Source organism: Dermacentor variabilis, unplaced genomic scaffold (genome assembly GCF_050947875.1).
Source record: "Dermacentor variabilis isolate Ectoservices unplaced genomic scaffold, ASM5094787v1 scaffold_13, whole genome shotgun sequence".
Classification (NCBI taxonomy): Eukaryota; Metazoa; Arthropoda; class Arachnida; order Ixodida; family Ixodidae; genus Dermacentor; species Dermacentor variabilis.
In genome coordinates this window covers 42,902,767-42,921,066 of record NW_027460291.1, presented here as the reverse complement: position 1 = coordinate 42,921,066, position 18,300 = coordinate 42,902,767, and the positions used below count along the sequence as shown (strand labels likewise).

At 48.0% G+C, this 18,300-nt stretch overlaps 1 protein-coding gene across 1 annotated transcript in view; it reads left to right on the top strand.

Annotated features, from left to right (window-relative positions):
• The first annotated feature begins 5,010 nt into the window (after nucleotides 1-5,010).
• Nucleotides 5,011-18,300, top strand: part of LOC142566758 (uncharacterized) — a 170,737-nt gene continuing 157,447 nt past the window's right edge. Inside the window, exon 1 of the mRNA XM_075677648.1 lies at nucleotides 5,011-5,174. The gene's annotated coding sequence lies outside the window, so the exon portion shown is untranslated. The remainder of the gene's footprint in view (nucleotides 5,175-18,300) is intronic.

Sequence of the window (18,300 nt, the reverse complement as noted above, 5' to 3'; positions counted from 1 at the left end):
GCAGGAAAACCCGCGATATCGCGTTCAGCAGTGACACCGCTGAGCTGCGGTATGCCACTGAGCCACCGCAGCCTGTCTTCGACCCATCCTCTGTCGGCCGCGACCAAATCGGTGGTTGCGGGAGAATCTTCACAGATGCGTTTGTGTTTCCTTTTTTCTTGGGGGGGGGGGGGGGAGGGAGGGTCGGTGGCGGAATTGTTTTGCGAGGAACAAACTTGTCACGGATAATTTTTGCAAGAGATGAGTAGCCACCAATGCCGAAAAAAATAGTGGCGCCACCAGGCGTCAGCATCGAAACCGATGACCTGAGTGCGCCAGCGGCACTCCGAGAAGGGCGGCTGTTTATCGAGGCTGTTAACATTGCTGGGCGCAGCATGGCACGCGGCGGCTATTTTTACGTTGCGATCGCTTCAAAGCGAAAACAAAGGCGGCCGAAGGCTTGCTGCACGGGTTTTCCAGCGTCCGTCAGCATCAACAGCGCCTGCTTCGACGGAAGCGTCGTCTGTCTTGAGGCTGCATCGTTCGCAGTTAATGGTAAGTCATTTTCTTCTCACTTGAATCTATGATAGCGACGAAATAGTTCTTTACACTCCTTTACGTCTTAATTCTTTAAACCCTAAAATGAATCAGGTACTATACACTAGTTTAACATTTGTCAATATTTACTCGGGAATCATTAGAAAGAGCCAAGCGCAAACGTGAAGTAAGGAACTAGTTACTCTATACTTGTATTTAGTATAGAATTATCACGGCAATAGGCTTCTTTTCAAGTTCGCCTCCCCTTCTGCTGCGGAGTGAGTGAGTGAGTGAGTGAGTGAGTGAGTGAGTGAGTGAGTGAGTGAGTGAGTGAGTGAGTGAGTGAGTGAGTGAGTGAGTGAGTGAGTGAGTGAGTGAGTGAGTGAGTGAGTGAGTGAGTGAGTGAGTGAGTGAGTGAGTGAGTGAAAACCTTATTGAGCTCTAGTAATTTTGTTCTGCGGCTGGGACGGCTTCTTCCGGGTAGTCTTCCTCCTTGTGTCTTTCCCAAAGGTCTTCACCAGCTGCTTCGTCCATCCTCTATCGCAATGGTCTGCTGACCTCAGTCCAGGGCTCCGCTGGCCTCTGCTGTCCGTCGTGCAGGCCGCACTAGACCTAACTGGTTACAGAGACAGTAGGAAACGGTACCCCCCCCCCCCCCCCGCACAAGCCCCTTAGCAGGCAAGAACCTGTCACATGGTGATAGCTACAAACAGGGTGGTACCCTAACCTTCTCGTACTAAGTAAAATGCACCCCACACTATATAAGGACACTTGTCCATGGTGCAAGAAGAAGACCACATTATACCACATAACATGGGCATGTCAACAAACTGACGTACTCCCAGTCATGTCACACCCAAATGCGGAGCGATCGGAGGAACTGCTGTCCAGTGACCGCTGCGGAGAGACAAAACAATTTCTCGCCTCGGCAGCAGCGAGCCGCCTGTGCCAATGAAACTTCCTGTCCCCGTCCTATCAGTGTATGTGTATGTGTCGGAAAAAAATAGGTTGTTATAACGCATGCCGATATGCACCGTGTCAGTCATTTCTTCTCACACCGTATCTAGCTAGTAGAAGTCTACCTTTCAGCTTAATACACCTAAGAGTAGGGATAGTAGCCGTCTTTTGTAAGCTGTAACCTAGCCCTAGACTTCTACAAGCCAGCTGGTACCTTACCAGCTGTACCAGCTGCAATGTACCATCTGGTACATTAGCTCCCTCCACGCACGGCTAGTAGCCAACTCGGCAAACACTGCTGTAGCTGCGATGTGGACATTGAATGTTCAGGCTTGTTTTAGCCTCGCAGCTGCTATTGGCTTTACTGACCATGTTTGCGAGCCTGGAAGGTTGAACACTTATCTTGCATGTCACTACACTAGCACAAGGCATGCAAGGACCACGGTAAAATTTTCACTTTGACTGTGGTCAGTGTCTTTCTTATGTCAAGTTCATTCCCAGATAGATTAGCTGTTTTCATGCCCTTGATTCCATGCCACTGTGATACTGCACAATTAGAAAATGTCCCTGATAGTCATTTAAGGAAGTAAATAATACAGTTAAACAGATTAGTTTTTGTCAACAAGTAGCACCAGTACCGAAATAGTTATTACAAGATGCAAGAAATGTATTTGTTCTCTTTATACTGTTCTTCTGTTAAGCTGCAACACAACAGTTTGTGAAACCAAGAAATTAGTCTAAACTCCTGCTAGTATCAGGATTTCTTGTAATAACATGACGCCATGTGATTACAAGAAAATTACAAAAAAAAAACGCCGACCGATAACAGCTTTTTTGCGGTCTACTGCTCGCAACACTGGCCGACCCACTCCATCGTCTTGTGTATAATGATCGCGCGCACGCAGATAGTGGGCTGCCAGGGGCTGCCAGCACCGCACATACGTCGATGCTACTCGCATGGTAGAAACACGTTTTGTGGAGGGAGTACTTTTTGTTGAGCTGTTCGCTCATGCATAGCGATTAACAGAGGAACGGTGCAATGGTGTCTGCGCAAAAACGTTATTGAGTGCCCGCTCCGGGGCCGAGAACAATCAATATTCAGCACGGAGTTACACATCACGTCAAATTTACAAACGGGCAGCACACGCGTGTACAAAGATTCGTATGTGTAGCATTTATTTCGTGGACATGAAAACTGCAGTCGATGTTGATGATAGAGCGGTCGCGGAGGCAGAATGAATTGAGAAAACGACTCTCACTACTCCGTGTGGTGAAAGTAAACGGATTCCCTAATATTCTATGAAAAGTCCGAGCACGTAGGAGCATGAACTGCGATTCTTGAATAAGCTCTTGTGCATTTGCAGTGCGACTTTCCCATGATATTTGTAGGAAAGCAACAAAAAGCACACTACAAGGCTGTGCTCAGTATAGAGTGAAGCACGTCGAGAGTGTACCTGCCACGAAGATGTCTATATCGGAACACTATAGCATTTGGGGACGTGCTATGGCTAAACATGTGATATTTGGCTGCCTAAATACTCGTAACAAACAGAACTTTTCTTTTATTCCCTATACCTGAGGACAGATATTGCGCTAATGTTCTAACGGTATTTGAGGCAGCTAAGAAAAAAAACTTTGCTTAGCTTCTGAGCCACATACCATAGTATTTATTTGTTTAGAAGCTAGTATTCGTTTTGTTTTTGTGTGCGCTGTTGCGGTGATTAATGACTTGCGGTATACTTCCGGCACCCCGCAACGCCATAGTGCACGCTCACGTACAGTTCGCGATTTTGTAGAGAATGACCAACGGAGAAATCGACACAGCACTGGACATAGAGAGAGAGAGAGAGAGAGAAAAGGATGCATAAAAAGGCAGCGAGGTTAACCAGAGGTAGTTGCATTTGGCTAACCTGCAGGGGGAGAAGGAGTAAGGTAATAAACAGAAGAAAAAAAGAATTGTGGAAAGGAGGAGATAGAGAAAGAGAGACGAGCACAAACAAACCACGTAAACTATAGAGCGGTTGGCGGAAGATTTCTTAAAGTCTGTCGTGAAGGCCCGTAGGCCAGAGGAACTTTAATAACGCGAGTAAGACCTTCAGCGCGAAATTTCTTTGGGAGCCCCGGCCTAAAGCTGTTAATTCTGATAGTGAACGATTGTCCAGTTCAACAATCGTCCACTATCAGAATTAAAAGCTTTAGGACGTGTTGTGCTCTCGAACCATACCAGATATTGAAGAACTTATTACGACTATATTGACGCTCAAATGTTCGGGCAGCCTTCCGGAATGCGATGACGTTACAATAATACTTAAACTTAGATTGCACTTCTCTTGAAAGTTGCAGAGGTTGCCTTATCTTATACCTGCTATACTGAAGAGTATTCGGCAGGGTGCCTGCGTATTATGTGCATGTGCTCTCAGGACCGCCAAATCCTGACTGAACACATTTTAGACATCCTTCCTCGCGTTTGCCCGACATGCCTAGTTGAAGGCGGACATTCATAAACTATCCATACGTGATCGACATGATGAATGTGGAATATACGAGCGGGGGAGAATCGCGTAGTAAGATAGTCGAATCATTGCTGTAATGTTTCTGCAGCGCTTTATAGTGGTGATAAATAAGCTTATATATTATTTTTTTGCACAACTCCTCGCGCTCACTGCGATTGATTTGCGGTGAATGTTGCCATTGTTAACGCTTTTATCTCAACAGCTTTTTTTTCTTAATTTTCACAAAAACAGTTAAAATTGATAATGCTACGTTACCTCCCGATGTCGCCTAGTACTGACACCCGTTCCTGCTATCAGGTCTATCATCTTTGTTGCTTGCTTTGTGTGCTAAAGATCAATATGTATTGAGGGAAGATTACCGTAAAAAAAATTTGAAACACACTTGGAAGACCTGAACATTTCTATCACAGCTAAGACAGCTGTTCTAGTTACGTCATATTTGAAACGGTCCTACCGCTGGAAACTGGTTACGCAACAAAACTGAAAAGAAATAGGAATGAACGCCAAAGAAAAACAACATGCAGTTCACGTAGAACAAGCAAAGCAAATGATGAACTGTATATATAAAAAAAGAAAGTTACAGGGCTTGCCACTGTGAAAAACGCTATCAACGGAACCAAACGTCCGGTTACCGGACAGAACTTCGCGCGAGACGTGTAATATCAGCACACAGCAAAAGGGTACAGGTAACGCTATTCTCGGCCAATAATCACAGCTCGCTCATCCGCACTCGAACACTCGTACCGCTCGTTTACATTAAGCTCAGCGCGCAACTCTCGCCGGCGCACATGCCGGCGATACATAAACGCGGCCTCGGCGCGAAGAGGAGGAACGATCGGCTTCCGCGTAAACCGAGAGACAGCCGCCTCGGTGACGTGCCTGCTCAGCGTCGGCGGATGTCAAAGTCGCGAGCGTTAACAGCGCAGAAAAGGAAGGGGAGACGGGCTCCGGCAGCAGGCCTTTTGCTTCCGCTTGCTGTTGCCTGCCGAGCCCCATGCCTACGTTCGGGCCGGAACCTTGCACATCCTTTCCAGCGCCCGAGACAAAGAGCGGCGGACCTCCGCGAAGACACGGCCACCCAGCCTTGTGGCACCTTGTGGCATCGGACGCCGCAGCAAGCGTGTACGAGTTGCAACGGCTAGTCTTCACTCGTCGTGTTCGCCGCTCGCTGGGACCTACTGGAATACGGTAAGCTCGTGACTTCGTGAAAAAAAAAACCTTTTTCTCAGAATCTTTGACAAGGCTTTGACGAAGGTGAACCCCGTGATGAGACAGGCCAACTCACTGCGACGCGCCCACGTGCAAATCAGCTTCACTGCTACGTTTGCGCTTGGACGCTGGAGCAGCGACAATGAGACGAAGCTGTCGAAGTGCTCGTATGTTTTGAATATACCTATGTGTAACTCTTGTGCGCAGTGGGCGATGAAGCGTGCCGTTGACAATTCTTTTTTTTTACCTATTAAAGGCACAATGGCTTTTTTTCTTTTCTTTTTTTGTCGGAAAGCTCTGCAGACTCAATATTGTTATGAGATAAAGCGGCATTCAGAATGTTAAAGTGGCATTTGTTGAATGAAATGTTTCCCCATTTTATTACATGAAACGTGACATAGTTGCTTTTAAGGAAGTGTAATAACTTTACTCAGCCCTCCGCTTCTCCGACGCGCCTATCATTGTAGTTGTTGCTACAGTTACTAAGCTGGGATCGGCGTGCGCGACCAGTCGGTGAAAGAATTAGCTACCTTTAAAAAAAAGATAAATAAAACATCACACCTTATTCTTCAAATTTTGCTGGCGGAAGGATAAACTGTTCATAGAGTCGTAGACCGTGCAGTTTCCGGTCCAGTGACTTTCATATCTACCTTCACTATCAGTCGTGAAGATGTTTAAACCATACGATGGTTGCATACCACCTTCTGCGTATATTGCCTAAAACAAATGAGAACCATGACTCTAATTATGTAAAGGCATTTGTGAATTCTAATTAAGACATAACTTCAAATAATGTTGTATAGAAAAAAATCAGCAATGTAAGCGTTAAATAGATGTCTTCGATGAACATTTTCACTATTTCTGTGGACATAACTGTAGAAACTTCCAAACCGTTTGTTCAAAAATTAGGGCACAACAGCAGTCAGCTATCTCCTCGTACGCTTTTTTAGTTCGTAGTTTGTGCGACTGGATATGCGCGTAAATACGGCCATCCACAACCAACACCGTGACCCACCAGTCTTCGCTGGTCTGCAGGGACATGACGTCGAGGAATCGCTCCAAAACTACAACCTGGCAAGCGACTTCACTAAGTGGGATAATTCGCAGAAGTTGCAAAATGTCACCTTCTACCTCACCGATGTCGCGAAAACCTGGTTTTGGAACCATCAGCCTGATCTCCCTGACTGGGAAGCGTTCACGCAGCAACTTCATCAGATCTACGGCGCTTTCATTGTCCGCACTGAGGTCGGGAAGAAGAAGCTCGGAGAGCGCGTCCAGTTCCCCGGAGAATCGTACACATCCGACATTGAGGATGTACTAGCTTTGTGCAAAGATGTCAACGCCACCATGTCCCAGACCGACCGCATATGGCATATTATTAAAGGCATAAACACTTTTAGTGCCCTTTAGCGCACTTTAGCGAGTCGCCTTTAGCGCACTCGACACACAAAGTCCTGCCACCCTCCAAGATGTAATAGCCACTTGCCAGCGCCTAGAGGACCTTCAATCGCTACGGCTATGCATGGCTAACAGAGACCTTAGTTTGCCTTCAGCAGTAGAATCGCGCGCCATCATACGTGATATCGTTCGGGAGGAACTTCACGGGCGGTGCTTTTCACGGGAGGTGCGCCAGAACCTGGCGTCGCCCCTTCTCCGACCGGCTTACGCGAGATGATCAAGCAAGAGATCGCCTCTGCGTCGCGTCTAACGTGCTCCGACGGCGCCTGCGCTCGAGCGGTGGCAACGTACGCCGACGTCGCGGCACTCTCTCCGGTCACCGCGGCCCCTCTACAAACGGACCACTATGTCCTTGTGGCTTCATTGTCGCCATCAGTGCGTGTACAGCCTTACCGCTTCGCTCTGCGTCCTGCTCGGCCCATTTTCTGCTACTGTGGCAATCGCGGGCACATCTCCCGGTTCTGTGGACAGCGTCAACAGGATGAGCAACGTGGTTATACATCCGAAGAGCCAACAGCCGTCCGTCCAGCAGCGGGCTACCAGAGAACCTCCTACCACTGTTCACTTCACCGAACTCCCTCTCCACCGTACCCTACCAACACGCCTCTGAATTATCGAGAATCTCGCCACAGATCGCATTCTCCACGTCATCGTTCCGCATCACCTCTCCCACCTGCTTCTCATGTCTGCAACGCTCCCTCGGAAAACTCTCCGATGCAGCTTTAGGAGGATAAACTGCATCCACCGGACAGCCTACAATTCCTCCAGAGCGAACGTTGAACTTGGGGTCAGTGGTTGCGGAAGGTGTGCCCGTCACAGCTCTCATTGACGCAGGTGCCGCAATTTCGATTATTCGGGCAGACTTTTGTTCCCGCCTCCAATAAGTGATGACGCCTCATTGCGGCCCGTCTCTTCGTGCTGCGACCAATGCCATTCTTCGTCCCATCACGCAATGTACATTTCGAGTATTCACTGACGGAATACGTCATCACATTGTTGTTGCTGTGTTTCACGGGTGTTCCCACGAAGTTATCTTAGGATTGGATTTCTTGTCTTTGGCGTTCGCTGTTATATCTTGTCGTGAGCGACTCGTACACCTGAATGCCACCGGTTATGCTCTCTTCCTGATTATGAAGAACGCATGCGCCTGGTCAACTCTCCGATTATGTTCTTTGGCCATCGAGTGAAGAAATAATGGGTGTTAATTCCAGTGACAATCGGGATGGCCACGTTCTCATTCTTCCCTGCGGTTACACACTATACAGAGGAATTCTTATTACCCGTGGCCTTGTTCGCTTCTCTCATGGCTCTGCATTCTTCACCTCGTTAAACTAAACTACCGAACCTCGAGTGTTACCCCGCGGATCAAGTGTCGCTTGCGCTGCTGATACACAGCTTAATGCAGTTGTTGCCTTTTCGACTCTGCTACCAGAGTCAACTTCGTCGGCACTCACTGCCTCTTCGACACCGCTGTCGGCAACCATAAGCCGTGACCTGACCCCTGCCCAGAGTCGCGATCTGCTCGCTCTATTAGAAGAAACCGCGTTCCTTGTTCGACATCAATTCGCCAGTCCTCCGAATAACGGCTGCTGCGACTCGTCGCATACACACTGACGGCTCCCGCATTGTTCACCGGCAACCATATCACGTGTCTCATAAGGAGCGCGAAATAATCGAGGAAAATGTATCGGACATGCTTCGACGGAATATAATACGAACTTCCTCGAGCTCCTGGTCCTCTCCAGTTGTTCTAGTGCAGAATAAGGACGTTTCAGTGCGTTTTTGTGTTGATTACCATGCCCTGAACAAAATCACGCCCAAGGATGTTTACCCTTTGCCACGGATCGACGACCCACTAGATTCTTTACAGGGTGTCGATTATTTTTCTAGTCTTGATCTTAGATCCGGCTACTGGCAAATACCGGTGTCAGAGTCCGACAAGGAGAAAACCATTTTGGCGATTCCAGATGGGCTCTGCAAGTTTAATGTGATGCCCTTTGGGCTCTGCAATGCGCCTGCCACCTTCGAATGCATGATAAATAATGTCCTGGGCGGTTTAAAATGGAAGGCCTGTTTTTGCTATCTCGACGATATCGTAGTGTTTTCAACCACGTTCCCAGAACACCTACAGCGTCTTAAACAAGTGCTAACCTGCCTAGCAAACACAGGACCACAGCTGAACACGAAAAAATGTACTTTCGCAGGAAAGACTATCAAAGTTCTGGGGCACTTAGTCAGCAAAGGTGGCATTCGACCGGACCCGGAGAAACTTTCCGCCGTTCTTGAGTTTCCTCGTCCTCTACGCCCAAAAGACCTCTACGCAGTTTCTCGGACTGGCTTCGTACTTCCGGCTCTTCATATGCAACTTCGCTGCCCTTGCGTCTCCGCTCCATCAACTCCTCTCCAATAACGCACCCTTCGTTTGGTCCGCCGATTGTGAAAGTGCCTTTTTGACGCTCAAGCAGGCCCTAACGTCCGGCCCAGTACTGTGCCTCTTTGACCAAAGTGCAGCTACTATCATTCACACTGACGCCAGCAGTCATTGTCTCGGTGCTGTTCTCCTGCGACGTGACACCACCTTGCGTGATCGAGTCGTTGCTTACGCCAGTCGGACGCTGACTGCTGCTGAGAAAAATTACACCATGACCGAACAAGAGTGCCTTGCTGTTGTATGGGCAGTGCAAAAGTTTTGGCCTTACCTCCACGGCCGTCCCTTTACAGTCGTCACCGACCATAACGCACTGTGCTGGCTATGGTCGCTAAAGAACCCATCGGGTCGCCTTGGTCGCTGGGTGATCCGTTTACAGGAATATGATTTCGATGTTACCTACAGGTCTGGCAAGAGTCACCAAGACGCAGATGCTCTATCTCGTTGCCCTTTGCGGAGCAATAATGGCTCAGCATCGCCTAACTGGACTCCTGTGCGCGTTCTAGGTTTAAGCGAAAAATTCGCCAGGCGTTTTATTGGACTCTACACGGTCATTGAGCAGACATCTCCGGTTAATTACCGCGTTTCACCCCTTAGAATTGCTTCCGACCACCGTTGCCGTGGTACAGAAATTGTGCAAGAATAGCGCTTAAAACCGTACATTCGCTGCGTTTCATAATAATGCCGCGCGACAAAGTGGCCGCTCCAACCGCGGGAGTGAATTAGTGGAAGCGCGACCTATAACTGACTTTTCTTCATCTCTACACATCATCATCACTTGTACAAAATCCTCATCTGTAATTATCATCATCAGCCGCACGGCTTGTTCTTCTTCGTCGTAGCTCGAGCTCGGCTAGATTAAACGGTTCCTTATAATCTATATATAATTAAATGAAATAGATGTGGCGATTCACTGAGTCATGCCAATTGATGCGATGAGCGGCAATGTTGGGTGGTCGCCGAAGCGACGCATTAGAGAAATAGAAGCCCAGGATACGCTAGGAGTTATAGGAGGAAGCTCAGAATAAAAAAAAAAGATAAAGTAAAACTAAATTATGGCGTTTTACGTGCCAAAACCACTTCGTGATTATGAGGCGTGCCCTAGTACAGCATTCCAGAAATTTCAACCACCTGGGGTAAATTAACGAGCACCTAAATCTAATTACACGGGTGTTGTCGCATTTCGCCCCCATCGAAATGCGGCCGCCGTGACCGGGATTCCATCCCGCAAACTCGTGCTCCGCAGCCCAACACCATAGCCACTGAGCAACCACGGCGAGTGATAAACAAAATAAAGAGTCGTACAGTCTAGCTACTTCGAATGACATGGCGGTGAACAGTTTAAGCGATTGGGAATGAATCTACTTGCGACAACATAAGTTGCCTGCTACGTATGAACGCCTGAAAGAATGCTTGCTTTGTCGCTAATAATGTGCCTATTTAGGGAGAATCGAAAGAATGGCGTGCCAGAGTGCGGATCGAATCGGCAGTCGGCCAGGTGGCAACCCAAAGGACTGTCCGTATTCTTTCAGCATTTTTTTTGTTGTTATTGCAATGCAGACACAGTAATGATATCAACACGCGCACGCTGTCTACCTTGTGCCGGTGACCATTTTGCACAGGTTAATAAGTGTTACAATATCATCGCTCGGCGCATGCATGACGCGAAAACCATGTAACAAAAGAGAGACCTATATGCACAACGATAGGTTACGGTGTCGTGTATCATCGCGGTGTCGACGCTGTAGAGCAAGGAGTGCTATAGCGACGGCTAGAACGATGTTTTGCCAGCGAAGAACACGCCTGGGGAGGACACGACCACATCATTACAGTCACATAAACGTTCTCTTTGTACACTCGCCACCGACGCCTACGGTTTCTCCCTCGGATGCCTCTGCGGCATTCTGCAGGGCGTCAAGTGGCCGCATTCACTGAGAACACGATGAGCGAACCTGAAGCCGCCGTTGTCACCGCTCGCCGTCATGTTCAGGGTCCAACAGCCGCCGCACTTTGCTTTCCCCAATGCCAGCGAATGGCTTGCCTGTCTGGACGATTTAGAGGACTACCTGTTCGATTCAAGAAGGAACCGGAGTCTCAAGTAAGGACGCTTTCGTACTGCATGAACAGAATAGCACGAGATCCTGAAAAGATTCGACTTTACAGAGGAGCAATTCTTGTAACAGCGCGCTTGTATGCAGTCCAAGTTTCTGCGCGTAGCTTGTAAATTCGAGAAACGTTGTCTACGAGAGCACCCGTTTCAACAGGAGCAACCCCCGAACTTGGAGAGAAAGCTGACGAGTTCCTGATGGCACTTCGCAGCCTGGCTACTCGTTGTGACTCGGGGGATATCAAAGAGCGCCTGATCCTACATCGCGTTGTCGTTACACCGTGAGACTCCGCTCTGTCCGAATTGCTACAGGAGGATGCGAGCCATAGGCTACAGACTGCAGCAGCCAAGTCAAGGCTCAGAGCTCATTTGCTCCGGCAATTCGCATGGAGGTCCGCGACCAAGTTGGTCGCAAATATTCTAGCACACTCAAGTCACACAGCGACCGATTGCTAACAGTCGCAAATGCTCGTTTTTGCTAGAAAAGCGACTATTCGTTACTCCTTCGCCGCTATCAGGCTACCAGTTGTCACTGGCACGCTGCTCGATTTTCCACTCGCAAACCTACAACCTACTAAACCAGTCAGTGGCGCAGGAACAGGAAGTCTGTTAACGCGGATGCTTATTTTGCTTATTTTACTTGGATATCGCGGTTCGAGTAGATGTGAATAGCACCTGCCGCGAGACATTTGAGTGTGGCGACGGGCATGTTGCGCTTGCCGGCATGAATATCGGGCACCCTGAGTCGCTCCTTGGTAGCCATTCGCGATCGGTCCCGCGACCGCTGTCAGTTGCCGGTATGAATGAGCCCCTAAAGAGAGCGTCAGGAAACAGCAGGAAGGGTTCGAGTTTCGGAACCCAGAAACCTCTATAAGACCTGCGAATCTGAACGCTGACGCTGTTCGACAGCCCTTGAACGATTCTGCGAAACGTGACGGGACCTCACTGGGCATGTTTTGCGACTACAACAGCCACCTAGAAATCAAGACTGCTAGCCCGCAGACGGACGTGCGCGATATGCGAAAAGAATGGCTACTTACGAAGATGTGTCCAAGCTCATCTAGCACCCATGTCGGTGTGTGAAAAGAAGAAAGCACTAAACCTTTTTTTATAGCCCCAAAGTGGCCCTTAAAAAGATTAGGAGAACACTTAAAGGGGCCCTGAAACAATTTTGACGATTTTCTACAAACGTACTGAATCGTTAGAGTAGGTCCTTCTGATCATTAATTGACACATCTAAGTGCTACGCGTGAAGCGTGTAATTTATTATAAGGTTTTCAAAATGTACATCGCTGCCGATCGCAGCACACTGCTCGGCGGAATTTTAGGCCGCCCCTACCCATATGACGGAAATCACCCATATGACGTCAGTGGGGTCAGCTATCCGATTGAATGACCAGGGCGCGTGATCGATAATTTTTCCAACTTTATAGTAAACAAATGATGTTTGTAATAGTTGGAATGTTAGTTAAGTTGTTCTTATAAAAAGAAAGTAACATAAAGAGAATGCACAAGAACAATTTTTCAGCACACTTAAGCAATTCCGGCACACAGCAAGTGTCCTCTGCTGGTGTTACAACGTGCTCCGTCTTTGACGAGAGCTCCGCCGTGAGTGTCGGTCTGTGTTTTCGCGAGCGCTATGATTCGACTTTGTTGCGTTATGGACTGCAAACGTAGCGACTGGCAATATATCAAGCTGCGACATCGTGTCCCTCTGCAAGCCAGTAGACGAGCGGATTGGCTGCAGCACATTAGACTGCCGCTATCCAATGGGCGCCAGGATTTGCGCGATTGCGGACGTCACTTTACACCGGAAGATTACTAACGGAATAGCGTTTCGCGAGTCCGGTATTAAGGTAAACGCAAGCGCAAGGGGACAGGGCCTGGCCGTGTCCCCTTGCGTGGCGTTTCAGGGGGTGAACAGAAGCGCAAGTGTGAATGGTCTGCACGGTGCAGCCACCTGGTGGCATAGAGCTCAGCTGCACACAGTAGCAGTAACAAAATGTATTCTTCTTTGCTGCTGGTGAAAACGTTTCGCAGGAGTGTAATCGTTAACACGTTGTTTTTATACATGTTTAAAACGTTTTACACTTGGTTAGGGCAATATTAGCTCTTTCTTTAGCTGGCTAAGCTCTGCGCCAACGGGTGGCTGGACCGTGGAGACCGATGAGGCAGCTCACGTACGTCTACGCTAAAGTTCCTTCATCAGCTTGAGTTTATGCCTTCACCGTTCCGTCGAAACGTTTTGCTAGTGAGTGATTACCGGAATATCAGACACGTTCGGCGCTACGACAGCATGCTCGCAACGCACGCTGCTTCGATAGCTCTCGCTTGGGGTTGACGGCCAAGCCGCTGGCGGAGACGTTTCGCGCGGGCGGGGGCGGGCTGCAAAACAACCGGAAGTGGACGATGTGACGTCTCATCGTGACGCAGAACCAGTGAAGGCGGATCTTATCCCCGATCGCTCGGCGAACTAGTTGAGGAAGAAAAGCATGGCTAGGGAAGAGGGTAACTTGTAATCGCTTGTAGCTCCATTAATACGTAACGCTTGACTTAAATTGCGGTGCGAATGTTCTACTTAAGCTGTACCCTACGCGTCTACAAAATTTTTCCGAACCGCTTCAGGGGCCCTTTAGGCTTCGCCTTTAAGAGTGGAATGCGATAGCATTCAAAGATCCCTGACGGCTTCTCACGCTTCCCAGCAACTGCAGCTTATGTACCCGTAATGTTTACCGTATGCGTATGCACGAAGGTAAGATTTCTGGTAGAAACGCGGCCTCTTGCGTGGGCCGATCCCGGAGATAGTGCACAATCGTGCCAAAAAATCACATAAATTTCAGGTTTCCGTTATTGTTTCGGACTTTTAATATCTCAGTCTGAGAAGCATTTACATAAAAGGCATGCACTGTCAGTGTTTTGTTTCATGACATTTGATTTTCTGCTGTCGTTCTCAAAACTCTGAGGAATATCTCTGGGAAGAATGTAAAACAAGGTATGAGCAACTTTAGTTATAGAAGTGTGCTGCAATATAACCCGTATATACCGCATGTCCACATAGCAAGATGTGGCATATGTATGTACCTAAATATATGCGGCAATTTTTGCTCACACAGGACGCCAACGCCGGCTACGAGGTCGACACTGTATTTTCTGCTACGCGGGTGCTTTACGCTATCGCGTTGAAAGGCCGGTTTGCCGATGTCACAGTTACCGGCTGTCTGTTAGGTGCCAATATAGAATTTAACATCTCAAACGTGGCGAAGTACTTAAGAGGCCAAGTGAACAATACGTAGGCAAGCTTCAAGTGGAGATTATTTGGAAATAAAAACAGTTAACCCACATGATTTACGTCATCAAGGGCCTAAAGACACCTATTGACACTACCAGCAATAGAAGCGTTAGGTCTTGTCCTTGTTTTGAACGTTCTTACCGAAAAAGACTACTTTGCAGCTAAAGTTCCCAGGCTTTTTGAGGGCCTGGTACTTTTTCCTGGTGAATACATAATTTGTCCGAAGTGAGGGGCACAGCCTTTCTCGGTTTCAGCGACACGAAAGATACCATTCCCCATGAGGCCAGCAATTCAGAAGGAGCTGAGGCGTCTGAGCTGAAGGCATTATCAACAATGTGGAGGGTCCAACACATTGGTACGCGCCTACTGTCCCTGTACAAAATGCGTCCAGCGAGATTCGTATCTGTGTCGTCGTATCCAAGCTAAACCGATAGGTTCGAAGATAATTGAGTTGAAGAATTGAATTTCATGTCTTACCGACGGTACGTAGCAGAGACATTGGCTAACATGGGTGAACCCATGCACTTCTCCATGGTTAACGCAACTCTAGCTTTTACCATATAAAGCAGACTGTAGACTGCCAAAAACTGACCACACTCATCACATCCTTCGGAAGATATTTTTGTCATCGCCTGCTCTTAGGAATTTCTTTTGCCTTTGATGTCTTCCAGAAGAAGATGTCCTAGATACTTGAGGATCTGTCTAGACTGCACAACTTGGTGGACGATATCTTTGTTTATGGTTAAATGAAAGAAGAGCATGAGAGGCACCTGAAGGCCGCCCTACAGACTCGCCGACTTTGGCATGACGCTGAATGAAGAAAAATGTCATGTAGGCTTGACAAAGGTGCCTTTTTTTGTGAACCATAGCAGATTTCAAAAATACAGAAGCAATCAAGCCCCGGCTGGCATCCCAGAATGCGCTAGCGGTCTTGCGATCTCTTTGGACGATGAACCATGTTGGCGACGTTCTTCCAGGGTTCTACGAAACTACCGCACCTGCGAGGGAACTTCTTCGGAAGAGCCTACACTGGAGCTGGGGCATGCCACCGCAGGCTGCTTTTGAAACTATTCATGAAGTCAGAAGCATGCCTAGCGAGATAAAGCGAAGTACAAGAGATGACGCGGGAGGAATAACAACAGTGCTGATGTGATTATAACGCTGTTTACAATACCTGTCACCATCTGTGAAGAATTTTATAGCCAGCAGAAAATGTCGCACTGAAATATAAGTGAAAACCAATGATATGTGCTTCCAGAACAAATAAAATGCTATTCCACGCTAGAAAGCTAAGCGAACAACTGCATTCATTTTGTTCTATCGCTGTAAGGTACGATGTGGAACACTCATTAACGGCGTTTCTCGTTTTCGAATGTTTACAAACTTTGGAATAAAACATACTGTACGATGAAAAGGAAGAACCTGCACATACAGCAGTGCCTCCCACACTCAGGCTTAATTTCGCAACGGACTGGAGAATTCCTTGATATAGCTGATCGAAAGCGACATTTTAGTCACGTTTGCAGGACCCCTTTTTTCGTATGGCATACTAAGAAAAACGTACATTTATTTTACAGCGAAGCTGTATGTGAGTATGGTTTTGTGCATTTTTGTTCTCGGTAAACAGAAATCATCATCAATGGCTCATACCCCCGTAAGCATTCATGCTCTCGTAAGCAAGCCAAAAATGCAATGGCTCATAGCCCCGTAAGGCAGAGGCTACAAGCACTCAGCAAAGTGAAGCGAACAGTGCTTAAATTCTTTCTAAGCACGCATTCAACATACAGAACAGCATGTCGAAAACTCTCATCATCAATGGTTCATACCTCCGTGAGCAATGGCTCATACCTCCGTAAGCATGCAAAAGGTCAAATGATTAATAGTTCCATAACGTTCATGGCAACTCACTTAGCGTGAATTAGCTGCGATGACACTAACCCTGTTGCCGTTGTCGGTGATTTCAACGTGGATCTGTCGGTACCGAAAAGGGAGGAGTTTACGCGTTCCGTGTTGCAGACACATCTCTTGCGATGTCACACCGATGCGGCCCAACCGCCCACTCAGTGGCGTACGTGCATCGATTTCACATGATCAAATTACGCGATTGCAGTTGCGAGTGAAATGACCCCCGATTAAGACAATCAGTGTGCGTCCCTTTCGTCTCGATGACCACTCATCAAGACAATAAACGAGTTCGTCCTTTTGTTCAAAATTATGTGTCACCTCAGTGTCGTATGCTAAACAGCTTCGCTGGTCTACCACCTTCACCGAGTGGAGTAGCTCAAGATTTTCTCAATTGTGTATGTAGGAGAACAGCGCTCTACATTTAACACTAAACCTGTGCATTTAAGGGAGCGTTTACTCTCTGCAACGGGTCCCGAGATTAGGGTCACGTCTTATAATGATAGACAAGCATAGATATATTCCTTATAGAAGGAGTTATATTTCCAATTCAACACCGATAGTCGCGAGAGGATTACACGGATTGACATAGCATGGTTAAACATCGCAACGGAATCAGCTGTCTTCGCACGCGACGTCCATAAATACATAGGTATTCGTTAATGGGACCCTCATTAGGGCCCACAGCAAATTTTGGTTATGCGCTGAAAGTTGTTACATGTCCTCTAGGGAGCGTTCTGCCGGAAAACATTTTCAAATCGGGCCCATTAGTAGTCGAGATAGAAATATTTCAGTGACGCGAACCCATCATTTCAGGAGGCAAGCTCCACTGCATAGCCAGACACTCTCTCTGCTCGGCCCGGCTAGCCTACGCAAGCGAAATTCCTTCCCTGCGTTCTCCCATACCGGACCTCGAGGATCGCGTGACGCATACGTAACAGGCCCCGACTTCATTTTTTTTTCTCCTCGCTTTTCTTTCGTTTCTTCTTTTTTTTTGCGGCACTGCGCCTTTTTGCTGATGGCGTTGCGCATTAGCTGTTGTGATTGTCTGGCTTCGCGCAGGGCACGATTTTGCGCGCTGTGCACAAGGGCACATGACTAGCGGTATAATTCAGTGCTACACGAATACTGAGGCAGACCAAGCGGATCGCAAAGAATGATCACGCACTAGAACACGGTAGAAAACGGCATAGTTTCGGTGCCCGCGCACGTGACTGCACGGCCGTGGGAACGAGCACACGAAGCGGAAGTACATCTCTCTTGCTTCGGTGCGATGTAAAACAAAAATATCAGTGCCCTTTCCACTGTGTGAAGAAAGATGACCAGCGAAGCTGCCTATGAGGGCCCCCAAATGGCGAAGTGCGCCTCCGCCGCAGGTCGGCCCGGCATTGCACTATGTCCGGGATCGGCCCACGTATGGGGAGTTTTTTTTTTTTTTTTGCTTACGACAACGACAAGAAAATTTCCTTAGACGGTAGAGGTATACAGTTTCGCTGTAACTACGCGCAGACATTCCGTTTGTGTGTTTAATTATTTCTCTAAACTTCACTTCGTCAATTCAAGCAAGAGATCACGCAAATAACAGATTGCCTTGAATAATTCTCGAAGTCACATGTCACCACGAGTGACGTCATTTGCGGACCCGAGTACGAAGGCGCAGGGACACCAGCACGTCACCGTCCGGCTTGGAGAGCGGTCGCCGGAAGGAAAGGGAAAACAGCGCTCGGATTGAAATTTCAGACCTCTCCGCGGCACGTACATATGTAATTCTTTGCAAACACGATCGTTAGCGCGCATTGTATGCTCTCCGCTTGTCACGTCAAAATGGCCCCCTCTGGTGAGGGGTCCTTTAACCGCTGCCAAGTAGGCTGTGTTTCCTGTCAAGCTTATGTCTACGCTACCACTCGTGCTTGTCTATCTT